Source organism: Pan paniscus, chromosome 16 (genome assembly GCF_029289425.2).
Source record: "Pan paniscus chromosome 16, NHGRI_mPanPan1-v2.0_pri, whole genome shotgun sequence".
NCBI classification, from domain to species: domain Eukaryota; kingdom Metazoa; phylum Chordata; class Mammalia; order Primates; family Hominidae; genus Pan; species Pan paniscus.
In genome coordinates this window covers 24,918,034-24,940,850 of record NC_073265.2, presented here as the reverse complement: position 1 = coordinate 24,940,850, position 22,817 = coordinate 24,918,034, and the positions used below count along the sequence as shown (strand labels likewise).

The window sequence follows — 22,817 nt, the reverse complement described above, 5'->3', positions numbered from 1 at the left end:
TGCCCCACCCGTGTTCCTGGATGGTTGTGAAGGTCAAAGGAGATCATTTATAGAGGAATGCTGTGTAAACTATAGAGGCTCTGTCCATTCAATGTGTTATCATTTTCAGTTAATATCTTGGTGATGATTAAGTAATAGCTTAGTTACATCAACTCTGAGACCTAGAAAAAAATGCCTGGAATGAGGTGAGCAGTTCTAAGGTGAAGAATGCTGAGCATGATGAGGAGAAAAGACTATGAATAAGGGGTAAGGCATCTAGGGTAGTCCCTCATTAGTAGTATTCATCAAATATGTATAGTATGCCTTTTCCAGGCACATGGAGGGATTTCATTTCCCTGCCCAATTTAATGATAGTGTGGCCATATTATTTACTTTGCAACAAAATGTAAGCTGAAGTACTGTTAATCAATAGGATACCTCCACCAACTTGGGTCTTTGACAGGTTATGATGTACAGAAAATCTTTGCTAACTCACATTAGACATGGAGCATCAGTAACAAATAACCTTTGTTGTGTTAAGTCACTGAGATACTAAGATCATTTGCTAGCTTTATTCCGCTGGTATAGATCAAAAAATAAACTCTGTGCACTAAACATCTGCTTAGATTCACCCCTGTCTCTGCTACACTTTATGTCCTGCTTTTTGATGGGAGAAACGTTGGTAATGATTTTCCTGTGAATAATTTACATTTATAACAATGATTCACGATTGGTCTAATCAGTAAGTTTTCTTTGGTTTATTTTACCAAAAAGTCAAGAGTAGATGCATTGTGGCTCAATTTTTAATTGGCTGAACATTTGGCAGCTTATCCTGATGCAAAACTGAGCGAACTTCTCTGTGCAGGAAAAGGCAACTTTGGGGTCTGGCAAATAACAAATAAATGCTAAACAAATTCTGGAGGAATGTTAATGGAGAAAGTCAAACCATGTTAGTTTTCAAGAAAAAGTTTGAAGCTTAAAGAAATGTCATAAAGGATGAAAAGGGTAGATTTAGTAGAAAGAAGAAGGAAGAAATTTTAGGAAGACTAAAGAGCAAATTTATAGCCACAAAAGGGTCCACCCTGGTCTTGACCATAGGTGGGAAAACCACCTATGAATATTTGAGGCCAGTGCCATCAGACACCTTTGATTGTAATCAATAAAAGCCAACTCTAATTTAAACAGAAAACAAAGTTTATTTGAAGGATAGTGAATAGCTGACAACATTGTAAGAAATCTAAAGGAATAGTCTCAACAAGGATAAATCAAAGCAAAATTGGAAGTCCAGAGTGCAGGGAAAGATGGACAACCTCCTCAGGGATAAGTGAGTTTCTGCCTCTTTCTTGTTGCCACTTTCAGGCTTCCTGTCACTCTGCACTTGTCAAATTCCAGAGGAAAGGACTGAATCATAGACTTCAGCATAGGCTATAGCAAGGGCAAGACACCTTGGTAGACAGTCCCAGTAGATCATGCAATAGAACAAGCAGATTCCCCTGTACCCAAATTGAGATGATGTCACCCAGAGAAACGAATGTTGAGTAGTAAAAAAAAAAAGAAAGAAAGAAAAGGTACACCAAAACCAAGCAACAGAAATGTAGTCCTGCAGGGCATTTAGATTTGGCTTACAAAATAGCTAGAAGATGTAGTAGGTAGAAAGCACCTAGAATTGGCATTCCCTAAATAATGTTTACAGAAGATTAAACTTACTCTTATATATAGGTTATAAAACATTTAAAAAAGATAAAAGCAGTAGATAACTACACTACTAGGCACCTATGTGACATAGTTATGGCCTATAAAGTGCTGGTTTTTCAAGAGAAGAAGAGATTAACTTGAACCCTCTGAAAAATTGTTGTAGGTATCTTTGGACTTGGATTTGGGGGATTGAAAGAAAATGGAACTTAAGATGACTCATGCTGCAGCAAGACAATCAAATTATGTAGAAAAGTTTAACACTGAGCAGATAGTGGTAATTAGAAATGATTCTCATTTAACAACTTTGAAGGCAACATACGAATTTCAAGATTCCTGCAAGTGATTAATCTTTTCTCTACATGATAAATTGAATTGAATTTCTATGTTTGGACTCAGTGAATGCTGATGGGCCCAAAAGTCTCCTTTTAAATCCATTTTTTAAAAATTCGTTGCCTCTCTTCCTTCTATTCATAACTATAAGAAATGTTCTTCAGATTGTGGAGAGTTCTAAATGGATTGATTGCTTGTTTTAAATAGCTCTCTCATTTCCTTTGGGGAAGGAATTGTACTTTTAAGAAGGCCTGCTCTGAGCCATAATGCAAGATCACGATTCAGGGCTCCTCTTATATTTTCAAGCAGGAATATGAAATGAGACACCTACAGTACCTGAAGAGAGTTAGAATTTTTCTCAGAAGACAATAGACTTTGTTGTTTTATCTGAATTGGGCGTGTGAATGTGGGGTATGCGAATTCACATCTGGGAACCCTCAAAGAAAGCATAGGAAGGGCAATGTAGGGAATGTTGAGAAGCATGAGAAATTAAGCTCTAAAGGAGCAGAACATATCCTTCTAAGGAAAGAGGCTGTGACAGAGAGGAGGGGAGATTTAGGCTGACAGACAAGGAAGTGGGAGGATAGAAGTTTTCAAAGGTTAACAACTTAATGAATGTTAAATTTCCAAAAATAGAAAAAATAAGATGTACGTTCTCATTTAAGAACTCCACACTCAGAGTTAAGAATGTTATTTTACTTCAATAATACAACTCCTAACAGAGAAAAGAGCCTGGAATCTAAGTATCAGGGTTGAAATATACCTTCCCTTAGGAATCACAAGTTCAAAGTCCAGCTGACTCCGCAGATCTCCCTCCAGCCCCACAGAGGGACTAATTGAAGAATGGGCTGTGAGGAGAGATCTTTATTGGGGTCTTTCAGAAGAAGATCTTCAGAACCAAAATACATTGTAGTTTGAATGGACTTAAAATGAGTCTCTGAGGCTCAAGACTCCAAAGAAATTCTAACTCTTGGGGAAGGTTTGGAAGGCTTTTTATTTATAATGTTCACAAATAAAAAATGGTAGCCAGATGTTCTCCTGATCTGGTCTTTGCCAAAACCAGAAGAAGAAAGGATCTTAAATCACAAAAACAGGATTGTTTAAACATAAGGAAAGACTTGCTACTTTGATTCAGTAGAAACAAACATTGTACTATGGGGTTCAGGAAACACAGATTCTAAGGCAGAGCTTTGCCACTATCAGATTAAAGAGGACAAATTATGAAAAGTGTATGAGCCTCAGTTTCCTCTTCTTTAGAAGAAAGGTGTACTAGATTCTTATTCATGTCACTTATATAGTTAGTGGCAGAGCTGTGTCTGGAATCCATGCTTCTCGGTATCATCCACTCCCTTAATCCATTATCCATCTCCAACCTGTGCAATAAAAGGCTTGATACAAACTGAGGAAAGAGAGATGAGAATTTGTTTGGAAAAGGATGGTTAGAGCTGAGCATTTGAAGGGATGGGGTGCTTCCTTACTATCATGCCACATTGGGAAAATGATTCAATAAAACCTTAGGAATGCTGAAACTGGTACCTGACTTTCACCTAGAAAAGTTTAATGATGAGTGAGTGGCTTGAGTTCCCTCTATGAACACAGTGAAAAGAAGCACAATGGATACAAGCCACCCTTTGATCAACAACAGGTAAGGGTACTTATTTCCCATAGGTGGAATACAGCAGCAGGTCTTCAGTATTTGAAAACTTCCCACCCAATAGACGGAATAGACTAAAAGCCTCTGTAAAGGCAGGAGAAGCAGACCAGAAACAGGAGTCAGGTGTGGTTATTCAGAGGTGCATCACCTGTAACAAGGCATGATGTGGCATGAGGTCTCTGCCATGAATCTGAAAAGAACCCACAAGGTCTTTCATGAAACACAGAACCAGTACCTTTCCCTGGGCCACACATAGGACCCCAATGACATTAGAACTTGCTCTTCCCAACCTCTTCAAGGAGAACTACAAACCACTGCTCAAGGAAATAAGAGAGGACACAAAGAAATGGAAAACATTCCATCCTCATGAATAGGAAGAATCAGTATCATGAAAATGGCCATACTGCCCAAAGTAATTTATAGATTCAATGCTATTCCCATCAAACTGCCATTGACATTCTTCACAGAATTAGAAAAAACTACTTTAAATTTCAAATGGAACCTAAAAAAGAGCACTTATAGCCAAGACTATCCTAAGCAAAAAGAACAAGGCTGGAGGCATCACACTACCTAACTTCAAACTATACTATAAGCCTACAGTAATCAAAACAGCATGGTACTGGTACCAAAACAGGCATATAGATCAATGGAACAGAACAGAGGCCTCAGAAATAACACCACACATCTACAACCATCAGATCTTTGACAAACCTGACAGAAACAAGCAATGGGGAAAAGATTCCCTATTTAATAAATGGTGTTGGGAAAACTGGCTAGCCATATGCAGAAAACTGAAACTGGACCCCTTCTTTATACCTTATACAAAAATTAACTCACAATGGATTAAAGACTTAAATGTAAAACCCAAAACCATAAATATCCTAGAAGACAATCTAGGCAATACCATTCAGGACATAGGCATGGGCAAAGACTTCATGACAAAAGCACCAAAAGCAATTGCAACACAAGCCAAAAATGACAAGTGGGATCTAATTAAACTAAAGAGCTTCTGCACAGCAAAAGAAACTAGCATCAGAGTGAACAGACAACCCATTGAATGGGAGAAAATTTTTGCAATCTACCCATCTGACAAAGGTCCAATATCCAGAACCTACAAGGAACTTAAACAAATTTACAAGAAAAAAACAACCCCATCAAAAAGTGGGCAAAGGATATGGACAGACACTTCTTGGAAGAAAACATTTATGCGGCCAAGAAACATATGAAAAAGAGGTCATCATCACTGATCATTAGAGAAATGCAAATCAAAACCACAATGAGATACCATCTCACACCATTCAGAATGGTGATTATTAAAAAGTCAAGAAAAATAGATGCTGGTGAGGCTGTGAAGAAATAGAAATGCTTTTGCACTGTTGATGGGAATGTAGATTGGTTCAACCATTGTGGAGGACAGTGTGGTGATTCCTCAGGGATCTAGAATCAGAAATACCATTTGATCCAGCAATCCCATTACTGAGTATATACCCAAAGGAATATAAATCATTCTACTATAAAGACACATGTATGTTTATTGCAGCACTATTTACAATAGCAAAGACATGGAACCAACCCAGACCATCAATGATAGACTGAGAAAAAGAAAATGTGGTACATATACACCATGGAATACTATGCAGCCATAAAAAAGAATGAGATCATGTCCTTTGCAGGAACATGGATGAAGCTGGACGCCATCATCCTCAGCAAACTAACATAGGAACAGAAAACCAAACACCACATGTTGTCACTTATAAGTGGGAGTTGAACAATGAGAACACATGGACACAGGGAGGGGAACAACACACACTGGGGCCTGTCAGGGGGTGGGGAGCAAGGGGAGGGATAGCATTAGGGCAATTACCTAATGCATGCAGGGCTTGAAACCTAGACGACGAGTTGATAGGTAAAGCAAACCACTATGGCATGTGTATACCTATGTAACAAACGTGCATGTTCTGCACATGTATCCCAGAACTTAAAGTAAAATTTTTTTTAAAGTAGCATTTAAAAAAAAAAGAAATATTTCTTTCCCTTCTCATTATACCTCTTTCTTGTACCCAACTTTTAAAAAGTGAAATTTTAATAGTATCTGAAAGTTAGAAAGTAGGTAAAGTGAAGGAATAAAAACAAGGGGGGAAGGAAAGGAGGGAGGGAGGGAGGGAGAGAAGGAAAGAAACTTAGCATAGTCCCTTTCACTACCATAAACTTCTTTTTTTTTTTTTTTTTTTTTTTTTTTTTAGACAGAGTATTGCTCTGTTGCCCAGGCTGGAGTGCAGTGGCTGTAATCTCTGCCCATTGCAACCCCCGCCTCCCTGGTTCAAGTGATTCTCCTGCCTCAGCTTCCTGAGTAGCTGGGACTACAGGCGCACACCACCACACCAGTTAATTTTTGTATTTTTAGTAGAGACAGGGTTTTGCCATGTTGGCCAGGCTGGTCTTGAAGTCCTGACCTCAGGTGAGCCACCCACTTCAGCTTCCCAAAGTGCTGGGATTACAGGCATGAACCACCACACCTGGCACCTACCATAAGTTTCTAAATATGGGTCAAGCCTGAACTGCTGAGCCACAGTGGGGAAGGGAGAAATCTGAGATTGGATGAGAGATTAAAATTTTGATCTTAGGCTCAAGTGGGTTTAAAATATCTTTTAAAGAGGCGGGTAGACTATTGTTCAGCAATGACTCACTCCCCTTTAACTCTGGAGGAGTATGCTGCCCTGCTTATTTAAGCATTGGGTTGGAGGTGAGTATGTGAACATTCCAAGCCCAGGCCTGCAGTTGAAAGCATGAGTGTTTTCTGACACCCTCCGGGAATTCCTGACTTCACTAAGAGAAGAACATGCCCCAGAAAGTCTGCCTCTCCAGCTGGGACCTCATAATGAGACAAATGGCGTAGAGCTATATCTTAGTCAGTTTGGGCTGCAATAACAAAATATCTTAGACTGGGTGGTTTATAAACAATGGAAATTTATTTCTCACTTTTCTAGAGGATTGAAATCTGGGATCAGGGTGCCCTTATAATCAAGGCCCTCTTCCAGGTGGCAAACTGTCATCTTCTCATTGTATCCTCACATGGGCAAAAGAGGGTGAGCTCTCTAGGGTCCCCTTTACTCATTCATGAAGGCGCCACCTTCATGACCTACTTGCCTCCCAAAGGCCTCACCTCTTAATAGCACCACATTGAAGGTTAGGCTTTCAACATATGAATGGGGGAGGGGTGACACATTCAGTCCCTCGCAAACTACTACAGGCAACTGAACAACTGCAGCCTGATGCAGAGCCACTCAGCTGAACCACTTGCCCATGAGCATGAGAAACAAAGCTTATTGCCTGAGTTTGAGGATGGTTGTTGTACATCATTATTGTAGCAATAGCTGACTGAAATCAATAGTAATACATTCACATAGATTAAAAGTCAAGGAGACTAAAAAGATATTCAGTGAAAAGTTTCCCTCCCTCTAGAGTTATTCGAGCCAACAACTCCTTCCCATCAGCAAATATTTGTATTACTTCCTTGGTGATATTCCAAGTGATATTTAATGCACACATAATTAAATATGAATATATACGCTTTCCCTTTTATTACATATAGTTTATGGTATTCACTCTCCTGCTCTTTTTCCCCCTTAACATTTTGTGTCAATATATAAAGAACATCATTTCTTGCCACAACATGGTGTCCATTATATTAATGTATGGATGTTAGTTTCTAATACAGTACCTGAAAAGGATCAAAACAAGTTAGGAGATCTGTCCAATATATCGTCCAGAGGTAGTCATGGAGAAATGATGGGATGTGATTGAAAAGCTATATCAGCAGAGGATAAAATTGTTTCCTGCCTTGAACCCTACTGAGCCTAGACCATTCAATAAGCTGGTTGTTGGGATTGAAAGTTAATACATATAAGTCACTTAGAAAAGTGTCTGGCATATAGTAAGTGCTCGGTATATATTTAGTATTATAATTACCATTTTCATAATCTGCACCCTTCCTTCTCAGGTTCACCCCAATCAATATATTGAAACCTCTGAGGTGGCATAATTTGCCTCCTTGGATCCCCCCACCGACTCAATTTTTTTTATAGTTCTTATTCCCCTTGACTTCTCTGCAACATTGAAAATGATTTTCCCCTCCTTCCCCTCTGTCCAGCTTTGGCTGAACTGACCTTGCACTATCAAAGTTTCAAGGGCTCTTCTTCCACCCACTCTGAGAACTGCTATGCTGTGTCCTCATCCCTTCTCATTGTCTATGTTTCACATTGGAACAGCACCATATAGATTTTGGAGTCAGAGAGACTGGTTCAAATCTGAGTGATATGTTAATTCTTATGCAATCTGGGACCTTGCTGAGCATCATTTTTTTCTAATACATAAAATGGAGGGAATTACACATAGTCCACAAGATTTTTGTGAGGTTTAAATGACATAACATAGATAATGTGCGTAGCACATAGTAGCTTCACAATAAATGTTATCTCGCTTAACTGCAATTTTTTTAATCCTCCCTTTCCTTACTGAGTTTTTGTCATTTCCATGGTTTCACAAGCTATCTCTAAGTAAGCGATCCCGACATCTCTATGTATCACCTCATCCCTATTTTACAGACAAGTAAACAAAATCTCACCTTTTCCTGTGTCCACGGACCTGTTAGACATCACAAATAAATGTCATTGGCCTCTCCATTGCAACAGATCCAAACCAGTCTTTCTTCGCCACTGATTCCCAATTATTCTGACCCCTTGTCCCTCTCATTTCTGTGAATGATGCTACTTACCCATTCTTCAAACTTCACAGCCCTCTTCAATTCTTTCCTCTCCCATTGCTCATCTTTCCATTCATTTGCCAAGCCCATACCTTCACAATGATTCTTACAAAATAAAAGGTCTTCAGAGCTGGGAGAAATTTTCATGATCACATAGGAAACCATCTCCATTCCAGAGATGAAGCAAACTGAGACCTGTAGGAATAAGGGGAGATTTAATTGGAAGAGTGTTTGGACCAACATCTAAGTCCTCTGACATGCAGGACAGTGGTCTTTCTGTGACACCTCACTGATAGACTTATTTCTCAACATTTCTGCTGCCTCCACTGTGGTGCAAGCCATCACTATGCCTGTTCCTTTATGACAGCAGCCTTCTACCTCTCCTCCTGGCCTCCATTCATCTACCCTTCCTGACTAATCTCATGACAGCACAGCTCTTCCACCATTAGGCAGGAGTATGGTGTCTGCTCTGGTGCCCACAGTGTAGACCTACAGGACTATTTTTCATGCTTGGCCTTTCATGTAATCACCTTCATGGCTTCAGTCATATTCATATTCACATACATTTTAACATTTATGTAATAGTTTTCTCAACTGAGCTTCACATGGACTCATTGTTTTTCTACTTAACTTCATTCTTAGCAATCATCATCTGTGAAATCATGAGTTGGGTTCACTAGTGTATTTGTGAATGTATGTTGAAATATATATTACCATTAAAATTAAAAGATACCTTCCTGTTTGTCACCTAAAAGCATGTCAAAGACCACATTACGGAGACACTAAATCAGCAAATAAGTGAATATTCAAGGATGACAGTATTTGGTGTGAAGAAAATTTTCAAACAATTAGAATATTCTGAAAATGAGGTACTACGTTTCACTAGAGATATGCAAACCAAGATTGGTCAATAAGGGATGTTGTAGAGGAAACATATCCAATAGAAACTTAGCTTATCTTGAAGGTTTTGACTAACCCTGAGTCCAGTAGTTTTTAGTTTGCTACTATCAAATTAATGTTTTGTAGAATCCATTTTAACTCACCTTTCTTCCATGAAAAAAGCTGTAGTTGCTTCCTATTGTCTTCTAAATAACATACGTTATGAAATGAGTGACTCACTTCTTCCTTTTAACTTACTAAAGTTTCTAGTAAATAAAACCTGCTTGTTTATTTCATCGACTTCTTTTAACTTTCACTCCTCCAGGCATTAATTTTAGTTTCCCTCCAGAAAAAAGACACTTTCAACCCCAAGTCTAAGGTTATTCCCTAAGTGGGAACTCCATTGGAACTAATAGAAGGCATGAGTGTTTTAATTCTTTTGGAGTTATGAACATTTACCTCATACTAGATCACAGAATAAAGCCTGGGGTACTCTCATTCTTTAATTTCTATTCTGTTTTTGCTTCCCATTTCTTTTAAAAATAACAACTTCAACATTCTCAAAAAAGTGAGAAGACTCTAGACTACTAATCTCTCTCTCTTTCTGAAGAAGAGAATTTATAGCTTTTAATGGTTGTGAAAACCAGGAAATAATAGAGAAATCATGCATTCTGCAGGAATTCTCCTGAGTGTATTAAATTAAACTGACAGCATTGATATCGCTATTCATGTTGAAATAATTAGCAATTCTAAGGCTATTAATGGTGTATTGTATCACTGTTTTAGAATTGGTAGGATGAATGCAAAAACCTTTTGGTGACTTTTGCTCCTACTAAAATTTAATTAGCCTTAGTTACTGACCTCATGTTTTATGTAACAGTACACTCCAAAATGATCTCATAAAGAATTGAAGTTTTGGAAGAAAGTCATTCTTGCTTTAAAAACTAGCATCACATAAAAGTTCTCTGAGTGTTTTTTAACTACTTTTGCAAAGTATTCTTATAATTGCTAACATTACCTATGGGACTGACTGACTTTGAATTTAATTGAAGTAAAAATGCGTCTCTTTGACAAGGTCACTTTTTAAAGTAGAGCTGCACTACTTTGCATTACGGTTCTGATTTTTTTCATTCTAAATTAACTATGATGTATAAAATTATCGATAAAGAATAATACCTTGGCCATCAAATATTAATAATGATTACAAGAGAGGAAAACTACCTTTAATGCACATAAAATTTATGGTTGGTAATGATCTCTACTAAGTCTGCAAGACTGGGTCTGTACAGTGAAGAGCAGGCAATGTAATAGGGCTCAATGGAAGGATCTAATTCAGATCTTGCTCCATAAGAGATTTGAGACTATGAAGTCTACCCTAGCTGAAATTAAACCAACCCTTAAAAACAAAACAAAACACTGAGTACCACAAATGGTATGGTGGTGGTGGTGTCATTGAGGGTAGATGAGAAGTTAGCCCACCAAGAATTCTATGTGGCTTATTTGGAGTTTTTTAAAAATACCTTATGATTGCATGTTGCTCTGAAAGCACATTATGGTAATGACTATTTTGTATTACTAGCTAATCATTTTGACAATTTCATAGATATTGGACTTTCTGCTCCTTCAGAAAGTTGCTACAAAATGTACCCTCCCAATTCCAAGAAAAAGGAAAAGTATGTTCTAATCTTCCTTCTGGTAGGTCAGTTGGTCCAGAAGCTTAGACTAAACTTCCTTCTGATTCATACTGGGCAAATGATGCACAAGAGCTCAATATGTTCAGAGTGCAATGTTTGAGCTACATGTGGTTCTTTAAGACTTATTTCAGGATACAAGTTTATTATGCTAGGAGATGCAGGGCATATAGTAGTGGTGGGGCTCTCTTTGTTCATCGTATTTGCAAAAATCAATTAAGGCAGGGATGGTATTCCAAGATGATTCACAAACTGTGACCATTGCAGCATTAGCTTTAAGGAATGAAGGAAGCAGCCTGGTAGGTTAGAAAGAGCATCAGACCAAGAGGTAAAAGAAGAAAACAAACAAAATACTGGTTTTGAGATTCAGCAAAGTGCAAGATGCAAACAAGAACAAATCACCAAATTCCTATGAGCTTTAGTTTCCTCAGTCATAACATGAAGTTAATATATATTGACTCCGAAATCAAGTGAGTTAATAGGTATAAAATATATTTGAAATCCCAGGAGCTATACATATATAAGTTGCTGTTATTACTAAAGGTAACTCAATTTTACCATGTAAGACCATGTTCATCATGTAGGACTCCCTGAACCAGGACATGTGGCCTACACAGACATACCATTCTGGTTCTATCCCATCTCCACACAGAAGACAGAGTTGTAAGAATTCTCTATGTAGCCAAGTAATTTATTGTGCCCATGATTTATATCATATTACAATCAATCAACAAAGTAATGTTGACTACCTGCTCTGTGTGGAATGGCATGTTAAGCCTTGTGGAATTTCAAAAAAATTAATGAAAAAAGATATATAATTGAATTAAAAGTACTGAGCAGACACACGAACAAGATAAAGAATGCTTAGAAAAAATATCAAGTCAAAGGAAGTTATCTAGGTGTTCGTAGATTACTAAACTGTATCAATAAAGGAGGTGTTGTTGAGGAAGAAACTTGTTAAAAGGTCCTAGGCCTAGAGTAGCAGAGTACAAGGGGTAAAGATATTTTCAGGGAAAAATAATGGTATGGTACAGCAAGAACCTATTTCATGGCTTCCTTCACTGGCCTGTTTAGTCTTGCAGTCATATATTCTCCCCTTGCTTCTCCTCCAGACATCTGTCCAATAAATAACTATAGCTTTAGTACTGCAGAGATCAAATATATATATATATATATGTGTATATATATGTGTGTGTATATATATATATATCTGCTTTCTAGAAGCATAAGTCCTAAAATAAAATTAAAGCAAAAATGGACTCTTATTAGAAAGATTTTAGAATCTTCCACATATGCACATCCAATAAGAGAGGGCTTCCTGGAAAAGATGGATTTTTATGTAGAGAGTTTAAAAGGACATATATGTGCATTCCTAGCTGTTCCTTTTTCTTTGCAGAGGTAGAGCAAGGTTTTCTTTTTTCTTTTTATTATAGATACAACAGTACAGCACTAGAGTCTGAGAATGTGAGTGTTACATGCAGTGAGACTTGCTGAGTGACCTTAGGCAAGTCACTTACCGAGCCAAGTCTCAGTTCTTCCACTCAAAATAAGAATTTCATATGTTCTTCATATAGCACATTGAATTCTCATGAGGGAAAAAAGATGAATTCATAAAGATGAATTATTTGCTGCTGTTAAGATTCTCTTTAAAAAATTCAAAACATTTGTAAGAAAACTTTTCACCCTTTGAGTACAAAATTTTCACAACACTTACTCTTTTCTATATTAACTGGAACTGAGCCATGAGAAAGTCCACTATGGATGAGACAGGCTGAAAATGAGACTCAGCCCTTGAGAAACAGAAGACTCTGTCCCTGAGACATGCAATGCAATCCAGCGAAGGAGAGGAGGATTACTCCACCTCATCGTGGAGGACTGCTCTTCAGCTTTTATTGAAAATTTTCTACATCCTCTACTAATTATTCCTAAATGTACATATAAATTAGCCACTCAACGAGAATATTTAAAATTGCCTTCCAGGCTGGTCATGGTGGTTCATGTCTGTAATCTGCACACTTTGGGAGGCTGAGGCGGGCAGATCACTTGAGGCCGGGAGTTCGAGACCAGCCTGGCCAATATGGCAAAATTCCGACTTCACTAAAAGTACAAAAATTGGCCAGGCATGGTGGCACATGCCTGTAATCCCAGCTACTCAGGAAGCTGAGGCAGGAGAATTGCTTGCACCCAGGAGGCAGAGGTTGCAGTGAGCCGATATCGTGTCACTGCACTCCAGCCTGGGTGACAGGGTAAGACAGCCTAAAAAGTAAATAAATAAAAATAAATAAAATAAAATTGCCTTCCAATTATATTTCTGGACTTTAACCTCTCAAACTGTTCAAGAAGAACAATAGAATTCCTTCAAAGAAAAACTAACTTCTCTGAGGTCTTTCCCATAGACTGATCAGGAAAGGTGACTTCTTTAATGAAAGTATAATGTCATACAGTGTAGCCCAAGAAAATGTGGAAGAAGTTATCTGATCTGGAGGCCTACTTTTTTAAAAAGTAACATGTGAGTATAAAATCATGAAGACTCAATATCCTCAACAATTCTACATGAGTTTTCAAAAATCAAAATTTACCTGTCATCAATGTGATAGAATGGAAGAAATGCTATTTTTTATTTTCTCACATGAATTTTAGATAACAACTTGAAAATGGATTCTTGAATTGACAGTGCCAGTAGTCAAATCCCATCTTCTAACCTCATCCCCAAACAAGGTCAGGGAAAGCTCTTGAAAGTGGCTTATTTTACATCATAGCCTCAGGTTAAGCCAAAATAATCCAGGAGGAGGAAAACAACAACCATAACAACAAAAAAATTCCCACAGTGAGCTACACACCCCAGATGCCCAGACTTTCCATGGGATCTTAAATGAGGGTCAGAGGTCAGTGCTAAGGAGCCTGGTGAAACAGTGAGAACCAAGATCCTGTTTCCATTTTAATGCCCTTATGTTTATGTTTTGCGTTCTGCAGGGGAAAGGCCCAGACATTTCCACTTCCAGGGAGGCCAGAGAAAACTGCACTCGATATAGTAGTTTGACAGAAAAACAGGGGTGTTTCATGGGGCTAAGGGTAATCTCAGTTCAAAAAATACAGAACTACCAAAAAGCACAGTTAGCTGAAAGTTCACATCCAATGCTGGCCTAAAATTAAAGTACCTTATGAAAATAAAGGCCATTGTTTTCAATCTGCTCCTTCACCTCTCCACCCACACACCTCCAGAGAAGGCTGCTTGTGTTTAAATTTAGCAGCAATGTGAGTTACATAATTGTCATGCGCCAGCTCAATGTCCCAGTCTCCCAATTTGTCATGCCTGACCTTCCTATCACACTCTGATAAACTTCATGCTATTACAGCTGCTTATTTTGTTTATCTTAGAGACTGAAATGATAGTTTATCATTCATTTAACTTTACCTACTTTCTTGGCCACTTACTTCAGTAAAAACTTGTTTTTCTTTCTACAGAAAAATTTTCTTCCGTGGGTAAAATGCTGGACCCTTTCCCACTAACCCTTAAAGTGCCATCTCTTTCTCAGCTTCTGAACCTTTGGTGACCTTGGAAACTAGATTCAAATCAATGCTTCATGTAGTTCCTGAGCTTATCACTTTTAGATAACTTTAACTTCTGGTTTCCAGGCCAGGCCTCACTGGAAATCCTGAAACAACATAAGCATGTTCATTCTAGAGGGAAGTCCAGCGGGGATCAGAAATGCCACAGTCTCTTCTATCCTGACCTTACCAAAGGTCTAGTTGGTACTGGCTGGAATTCAGGAGGAGTGAGCTTCCCTAACCATCTTGTGGCTGAACAGATGAGAGAAAATGACAGGACAGCCTCTCCCAAAAGAGACAAGGAATGTGGTTATTTGGTCTAGGTCTACTACTAAAAATGAAAGAAGTCACAGGCCCTAATGGTTAACATTTGCTAATAAAGTGTACTTTTACTGTGTGCCAAGTCGGCACAAGCCCTAAGATGGGTCCTTTATGTGGATCAGCTCCTTGAACCCCTCCACCAGTTCTATAAGGACTAGTTATTACTGTTGTTAGCTACTGTTATTCTCCCCATTTTATGGATGAGAAAACTGAGCCTTAGGGTGATTAATCTTAAAGTTAAAAAACCAGAAATGGCTAGAGGCAGGTTTCAAACCCAGTCTGACTTCAAAGCCAGCCGTCTTTGAAGTTCTCCTCACTATGACATTCTCTGTCACAATATGACCAGGTGCCAGAATCACTTGTGGAATGCTGATCCCCATTTCCTCCACCTTCTCTATCACTTCCCAACAAGATTCTATTTCCGAAGGCAGGCTGGGTTGCAAGCATCTACACATTAAAAAACAAGTAGCCTGCCCAGGTGGTTCCAATACAAATCAGAGTTGGAACCACTGACTACTATAGATAATAATGTAGGTCAATAGATTTTGTGAACTCTGAAGCACTCTATGAATGCTTTTACAATCAATAGGTTCCTTGTGGCAGAGACTTCATGTTACAGATCTTTGCATTATTTTTTCCCCACTCACTCATTGAACAAATATATTCCAGGAACAGCAAAGGCCTTTCGTAAACATCAGCAAAGGTCTCTGGAGGCAACAGATCTGAAAGACAAGCTCTGTGATTGCATATGATAATGTGCACACAGTGGGCATTCAAGCAGCAACTACTGAATTGTTGAAGAATGGTAGGATATGAGGGATATAACAAATGAAATATTTGTATGTATTGCTTTGCTTTAACCTTTTAATTGTTGTTTGGGACATGATCTTTGAGAATCACCCTTTTGGTGAGCTGCTACACAAAAAGACCTTCTACTCTGCATTGACTCTGTCAGCACTATTACCCCAACCTCCTTTCTTTTAAATACTAAACACCTGTTTCTATTGGTTTGCTGCACAAACATAATGCTTCCTGCTCTTCAGTGAGGAAGATACTTTCAATTTTCTTTTATCGTACTGGTGATGAGTTTATACTCTTCACCCATACTTTTTGTGGGCCATTAAAATTCATGAAAAGTGATATTTCAGTTGGCTGTGTCCCTAAGTTCTCAAATTCGTTTGGTTTACCTCCAGTTTCCTGGTAGCCATACATCAAGCATTTCTGTTATAGTAGCCAAAAAAGCAAACAAAGAAACAAGATGTGTGTTTGTAATCCTAAAGGCATGGTTTGTACACTTAGAAATTTTTTACAAATTTTGTAAAATTTTTCTCTTTTTCTATGTTTGGTCTTTGTTTCTATGCCTGATAAACAGGAAGTGCCTCAGCAGCAGTCAGCAGTCATAAATTAATTCAAACTTTCAGACATGTAAACTGTTTCTACCAAAAATAAAAGTATATCCTATAAATTAACATATCTCAGAGTATATACTTGAGGTGATTCAAAATATATTCTTTCATCAGACAAAATCTCAATTTAGTGATTAGCTCTATTAACTCATTTTCATACCATCCTAGACTCATTTTTTTCCTAAAATGATTTTAAATATATACACATAATAATTATCTTCTTAAAATGAAACAAACAAGATTCCAATCTTCTTCCCAACCCCCCAACTCCACCCTACAAGTTGCTTCTCTTTTAAAATATAACTGATTTCAGGAATTTGCCATGATTTTTTACATGAGTAAGAAAAATAAGCAGGTATAATATTTGAAAGTAATCATTCAAAAATAACAAACATATTTAATATTAAACATTACCTCCAAAATTTAAGTCCTTCTTTGAGTGTCTAAAATAGGGGATACCCACTGGAATCTGATCTAGGATCTTTTGTTTAATTGGGAACATGGCCATGAATTTGGGAAAAGAGATCAGGCCAAGGTTTATTTACCCAGATCCTGCTCCTGTTCTAATGGCCCTTGCAGTCCATGGATCAAGGGAAATGCATTGTTATCAAAGGAAATGGAGAGGAAAGGAGGCCCAAATCATCTGGATAGTGAGCCTCCTCTCAAGAGCCTAAACTTGCCTCTTGAGGGGCAAACTGGAAACCAAGTGAGGCTCAGCACTGTCTCTGGACCAGAGAACTAGAAATTGGGCCTAGAGTTTTCTCACTTTGTTTTGCAGTCAGACTATAAACAAAGATATTTTTATTACCTTCTGAACAATTTCCCTTTCTAAACACCATTTGTCAATCAAGTTTGGGCATGCAGAGGATGCTTGCAGGGCCAGGAAAGAAAACTTCCCGATAGATAATTGTGTAGCATCCAACCCCGAATCCATGGCCTATTTTTGAGTATCTTCTGCATACCAAACACTGGGAATTTAATGGAAAATAAGAAAGGCAGGGTGATGAAAGATAGCATCAAAAGACCTAAGATGAGGCAGAAACTATGTCTCAAATAATAGAATAACATTGACTCAACCAAACTATTCTACTAACCGCAATTATATCAGAATTTCTACTTTCTGGCTTCACTGGAACTGAAGATTAAATTTTAACAAAATAAAAAGAAACAGAAAATCTACAAATCTATTTTACATTTGAATTTCCATTTACTGTATTTTGTCTTTTTGTTGTTGTTTTTTTTTAAGAGAGGGTCAGAATGGGTAGCTTCTAGAGGAAGTAGCCACTAAAATCAAACTTTCATTACCCTTATTCATGGCCCCACTGGAGCCAGATGTCATAGGGCTCTTTACAACCTACAGATGAGCACTTTACCATGAGATAAGTTTGTAAGAATAAATTTTTGGGTATGGAACAAACTCTTTAAAAATAAGGCAGTCCCACCTTAAGCAAATACATGTTTTGAATAAACACCTCTGTTCTCTGGAGCCATGAGGAGCCTTTACACCATAATCATTTGAGGTATTTTAGAGCTTGAGACAGTTTCATCCTCATTGTCAAAGTGATCCAAAGTGATTGTCTATCAAAACCATCTCTTTTCCAATCTTGTCTAAAAAGAATGGGTATTTCTTTTTATTTTTTAAAGTCATCTTAATGAAAAGAGAATTAAATTTGTCTTTTTTCCTAAGAAATATATTTCCTACACACTTACCCCCCTTAGCCCATTAGAAAGTTACTACATTTTTACAAAAAGAAAAAAAAAATAATAACGTTGAATCTGAGGTCCCATGGGAACTGACCAGATATAAATAGAGAAAACAGGATTTGACTCCTTTGGGGCAGTTTTAATACCAAATGTTCCTATTTGTGTTTGATTAATTGCTCTCAAGGTGGTTTTTAACTCTAGAAAATGCAGGCTTTATAAACTTCATCCCCAAGGATGCAAAGTTACTTGTTTCTGGAGTGTATGTAAAGATTCATCTTATTATTATATCAATTGGGTCAAATTATAGCACTTCGGAAAGCATACGTATGCTTTTCAAAGAGGGTAAGAAAAGGGGGCTCCTGAAAGTCTCTCAGACAGATAGCACAGTGGGAGGGAAACAGAACACCCTTCTGTTTTCCATTAAAGTTATGTTCTGCACCAAGTTTGATTGCTAAACATCTGGCAGCCTTTTCTCTGATAACATAGTTCAATAGGGTGGACAGTGCTAAGCCTTTGAAGCTCCCCTTCTAACTCTTAAGCGGTAGGTGAACAAGACAGGAAGATAAGAACTCTAGATTTTTCCCTTCTATCAAAAGTGGCAAAAGAGGTTTATGGTCTTTCCTTATTATTTTTATTCTTGGAGGTTCCACTGTTCCCTTTTCCTTGAATAGGATATAGGAGAAACTATGCGGAAACTACTAAAATGCTTTGCCCACCTCCACTGGCCAGGAACTAAGCCTTCTGCCTTTTCATTCACTGCTTGGAAGGAACCAATATTCATGATCATGTCTTTAAATGCTTATACTGGCCGAAAGCATTTGAGGTAATTTATAGTGAAAGAAAAAGTAGAAATATCCAAAGTGAGGAGGTCTGAAAGATTCTTCTACATCCTTTGGCTCTGATAATGAGATTATGCATCATTTGTTTTCTGACAGTTCTTCCCTTCATTAAACCAGGCTATCATTTCCAACAACAACACAAACTTATTTATGAAGCTGGAAGAAATTGTAAAGGTCACAGACCTAACTTTACATTTTACAGATGAAGGAACTCTGTCTCAAAGAGGCAAAGGGACTCATTCAATGAGACACAGTTACATAAGAGTATTGGAGGGGATTCACAAGATGCATATAGCACAGAATTTTTACAAATAAGGAAATAGTTGTTTATGAAAGGAAGGAGAAACAAAAGCCTGTGATATTATCCCAAATGCACTAGAGTCCTGTATAGATAACTAGAGATATGTTGGCTACAAGTTTACCTCTGAGATTCCTAGCAGCCAAGGCAAAGAAAGAAAAATGATTTGTTACATATTCACTATCCATTGATTAAAACGAATCAGTTTTTATCTGGATTCTCAGTAAGAAGTTCCTGCATTACCATGTGACTTATCCCTAGGTAAATGTATGTCTATAATAGTGAATATCATGGGGATCATGCTCCTCGAAGAAGTCTTATGGCATAATCTATAGTAAGCTTCCTAGATACCAAAAGGATTCCATTTAGGTGCATTGCTTTGAAGTTTGGATTATTCAGAGAGGAAATCTGCATGAAGAAATGAAAGGTGTAGAGCTCTTTCAACATACATTTATCAAGTATTTACTTTTTGCCAGACTGTATTCTCAATGCTTCATGGGCATGAACAAAATTCATCCTTAAGGCAACACTATGAGATATATACTATGTCTCCCCATTTTACAAATGGGGAAAATAGGTACATGACTTGCCCAGGTGCGTGCAGCTATTGAGGGCTAGCTCCGAAGTCTGAGCTCTAAGCCACTATATGCCACTGGCCAGTACTGTCAGAGGTGTTTGAACCAGAGCACCAGAGCAGCTCCATCTTGAATAGGGGCTGGAGAAAATGAGGCTGAAACCTACGGGGCTGCATTCCTAGATGATTAGGCATTCTAAGTCACAGGATGAGATAGGAGGTCAGCACAAGGTACAGGTCATAAAGACCTTGCTGATAGAACAGGTTGCAGTAAAGACACTGGCTAAAACCTACCATAACCAAGATGGCAATGAGAGTGACCTCTGGTCGTCCTCACTGCTACACTCCCAACAGCACCATGACAGTTTACAAATGCCATGGCAACATCAGGAATTTACCCTATATGGTATAACAAGGGGAGGAACCCTCAGTTCCAGGAATTGCCATCCCCTTCCCAGAAAACTCATGAAAAATGCACCCCTTGTTTAGCATATAATCAAGAAATAACCAAAAAAAAAGGCAACCAGCAGCCCATGCTACTGTTCTGCCTATGGAGTAGCCATTCTTTCATTCCTTTACTTTCTTAACAAACTTGCTTTCACTTTATGGACTCACCCCGAATTCTTTCTTGTGCAAGATCCAAGAACCCTCTCTTGGGGTCTAGATCTAGAGCCCTTTCTGATAACAGTACCAGTACTGCTTGACTCCCTAGTAGGGCATCTCTCTCTCTTATGTGTATTATGTTCTTCCAACAGTTCTCTACCTCAAGATCTACTAATCAGCAATTATTGATACTAAAAAATATCTTTTTGGCGAATAGTGTTGTTTCTCCAACTTGTACACCAAACACAGCTGAAAGCTAACATTTTTAAGCCCTGGATCTACAAGGAAGAGAAACCAATTCTCCAAACCAATTGTTACCAAAACCAATCAACCCTTAGAAATGCTGAAAAGGGCAGTTTTCTTCTGATCTCTATAGGAAAATAGAACAAGAAATGCAAGTCAAGTTCCAGGGCTCCCAGTGAAATAATTCACCATAGAAAAGGCTCCTGACACCACAGGGAAAAGCACTTCTGCTAACACTTCAAAATGTCCCTTAACCATGCTCTTCTACTTTGTAATGATTGCATGTTTTCCCTTTGGGCCTACTAAAGTATTTAATTGCAATTACACTCATTTACATAGCAGATGAGGCTAATTGCTGGTATTAGTTACCAAATGTATGCTTGTATTGTGAGAGTGAAAAAAATGCCCTACAGAAAAGAAAATGACTGTGCCTCTAATTAAGGAGTTATGAAGTCAGAATGAGCTGGTTCCAAGATGTAAATATGAAATTGAGGGCTTTCAGAACTCTATAATGGTTTTTTATTACTCCATCTCACTTCCTTGATTACACACAATGTTTAGGGACTAAAGATAAATACAGCGCAATGTTCATAGTGCTGACCTGATTGCTAGGCATGTTCTCTCACACGTAGAGTGAAATAAACGCAGTTGTCCTGCAAACCCATGATAAATGGTGGGTTATGAGTACCTGGTCTTCATTTACTTGGCTATTCAATTGCTAATTCTGGTTCCACTTATTGCAAAAGCAATGCTGGCATCCTGAAATACACACAATTTGGTATCCAAAGCTTGTTTTGTACATGCAGTGTAGAATAAACAAAGAAATCATAAAATGTACACATTTTGGGGGGAGGGGGAAGACTAAAAGTTAGAAACCTCTAGGTTGTTTTGGTCTTCCTTGATTAATTTCTGTGTAGGTACCATAATGCCTAAAATATGGAATTCTGCGGTGACTTACCTTGAGGAAGCTTCCAATTTCATTGGGGAGACAATTTATACACTTGAAGCCATCTCCGTATATATAGTTCCCTATACATTTCATGCCTGGAAGAATTTAAGGCAGAATGGTAGCCAACAATAAAAGATGGCAATATTTAGTGTTAACTGTAACCAGTTCAGGGGGTCAGAGAGGCGAGCTGTCAGAAAGGACAAGAGGCCTTTGAGTAGGCATCATAAGAGAATGTTTGCTTAACAAAAATCTGCAGTGAACCAGTAGTCCAACTCTCACAGCACTCCAGCTGCCGAGACTAACAAACTCTGGTGTTTAAGAGTTTTTGTCTCCCATGATGATTTTTCACCTGTAAATTTTATTTTCCAGTTTCCCATTCCTTTCTCTTCTTTGTTCTGGATCCTCGCCACCACATCCTACACCTCCTCATAAATGAAATTATTTCATTAAAAAAAGAAAAAATACACTTTTCAGGCTTTAAAATAGACTTGCTTAATTTTCTTTATACTGAACGCTTAGTATATGGTGTAGCGTTCAGTTACCTACACAGGTCACTCCATGAAATGAGTCTGGCTCTCAGCCAAGCTTCTGCCTCTCCCTTTTCTCTGTGCTTAAAAAAAAAAAAAAAAAAAAGATGGGTGTTGGGGAAGAAAAAATAAGGGGAAGAAAAAGAGAAAGGATGAAGAAAATCCTCCTAGCCACCAAAAAAAAAAAAAAAAAAAATGCATTCCGTGGATACCACGGCCTCACCCTCCTTAGTAAGCATTCTTTTGAAACACAGGCCTTTGGTAAACTAATCCCAGGTGGTATGATGACAGGGTCAGCAGAGTGTTATTTTTTAAACTTGTGTGAAAATTTATTTTGAGTTTTATCTCATTCTCTGGGCACTCAGGCAGTGCAATCACTAAGCTCTGGTGCCAAATGTAAACAGGACATCCTTTCAGATATCGAGGTCCAGCTGGCGAGAACACACACCCTCTGCTTTTTGCCCTGTTCGGGAAACCAACCCCAGTCCTTTCACAGAGAGGTGCTGGAGCAGGGGAAACCTGCTCCTGCATGTGGGATGTAAACAGAATCCTTAAAAACATCTTTTTTATTGCTATTGTTTGATGGGTTCCTTACCATCTCCTAATTCTTCTTACACCACAGCAACACCTGCAGGCTAAAATTGTCACAAACTCCCCATGGTTGTGATTTGTCACAAAGTTTTACATTTACTTGGGATAGGTTATATCTTAGACCATAGGATCAGAGACTGTTCGGGCTAGAAGGCATTTGAGAGCTCATCCAGCACAATTTTCTAATTTTGCAAATAATAATAGATGCTGAAGAGTGAAAAAG

General features: G+C 38.2%; 1 long non-coding RNA gene across 3 annotated transcripts in view; it reads right to left on the bottom strand.

Moving 5' to 3' along the window:
- Nucleotides 1–22,817, bottom strand: part of LOC129393994 (uncharacterized) — a 311,621-nt gene that overhangs the window by 138,595 nt on the left and 150,209 nt on the right. For all 3 annotated transcript variants that reach the window (XR_008621126.3, XR_008621128.3, XR_008621127.3), the window contains one exon: nucleotides 8,433–8,615. This is a non-coding gene — a long non-coding RNA (uncharacterized LOC129393994). The remainder of the gene's footprint in view (nucleotides 1–8,432; nucleotides 8,616–22,817) is intronic.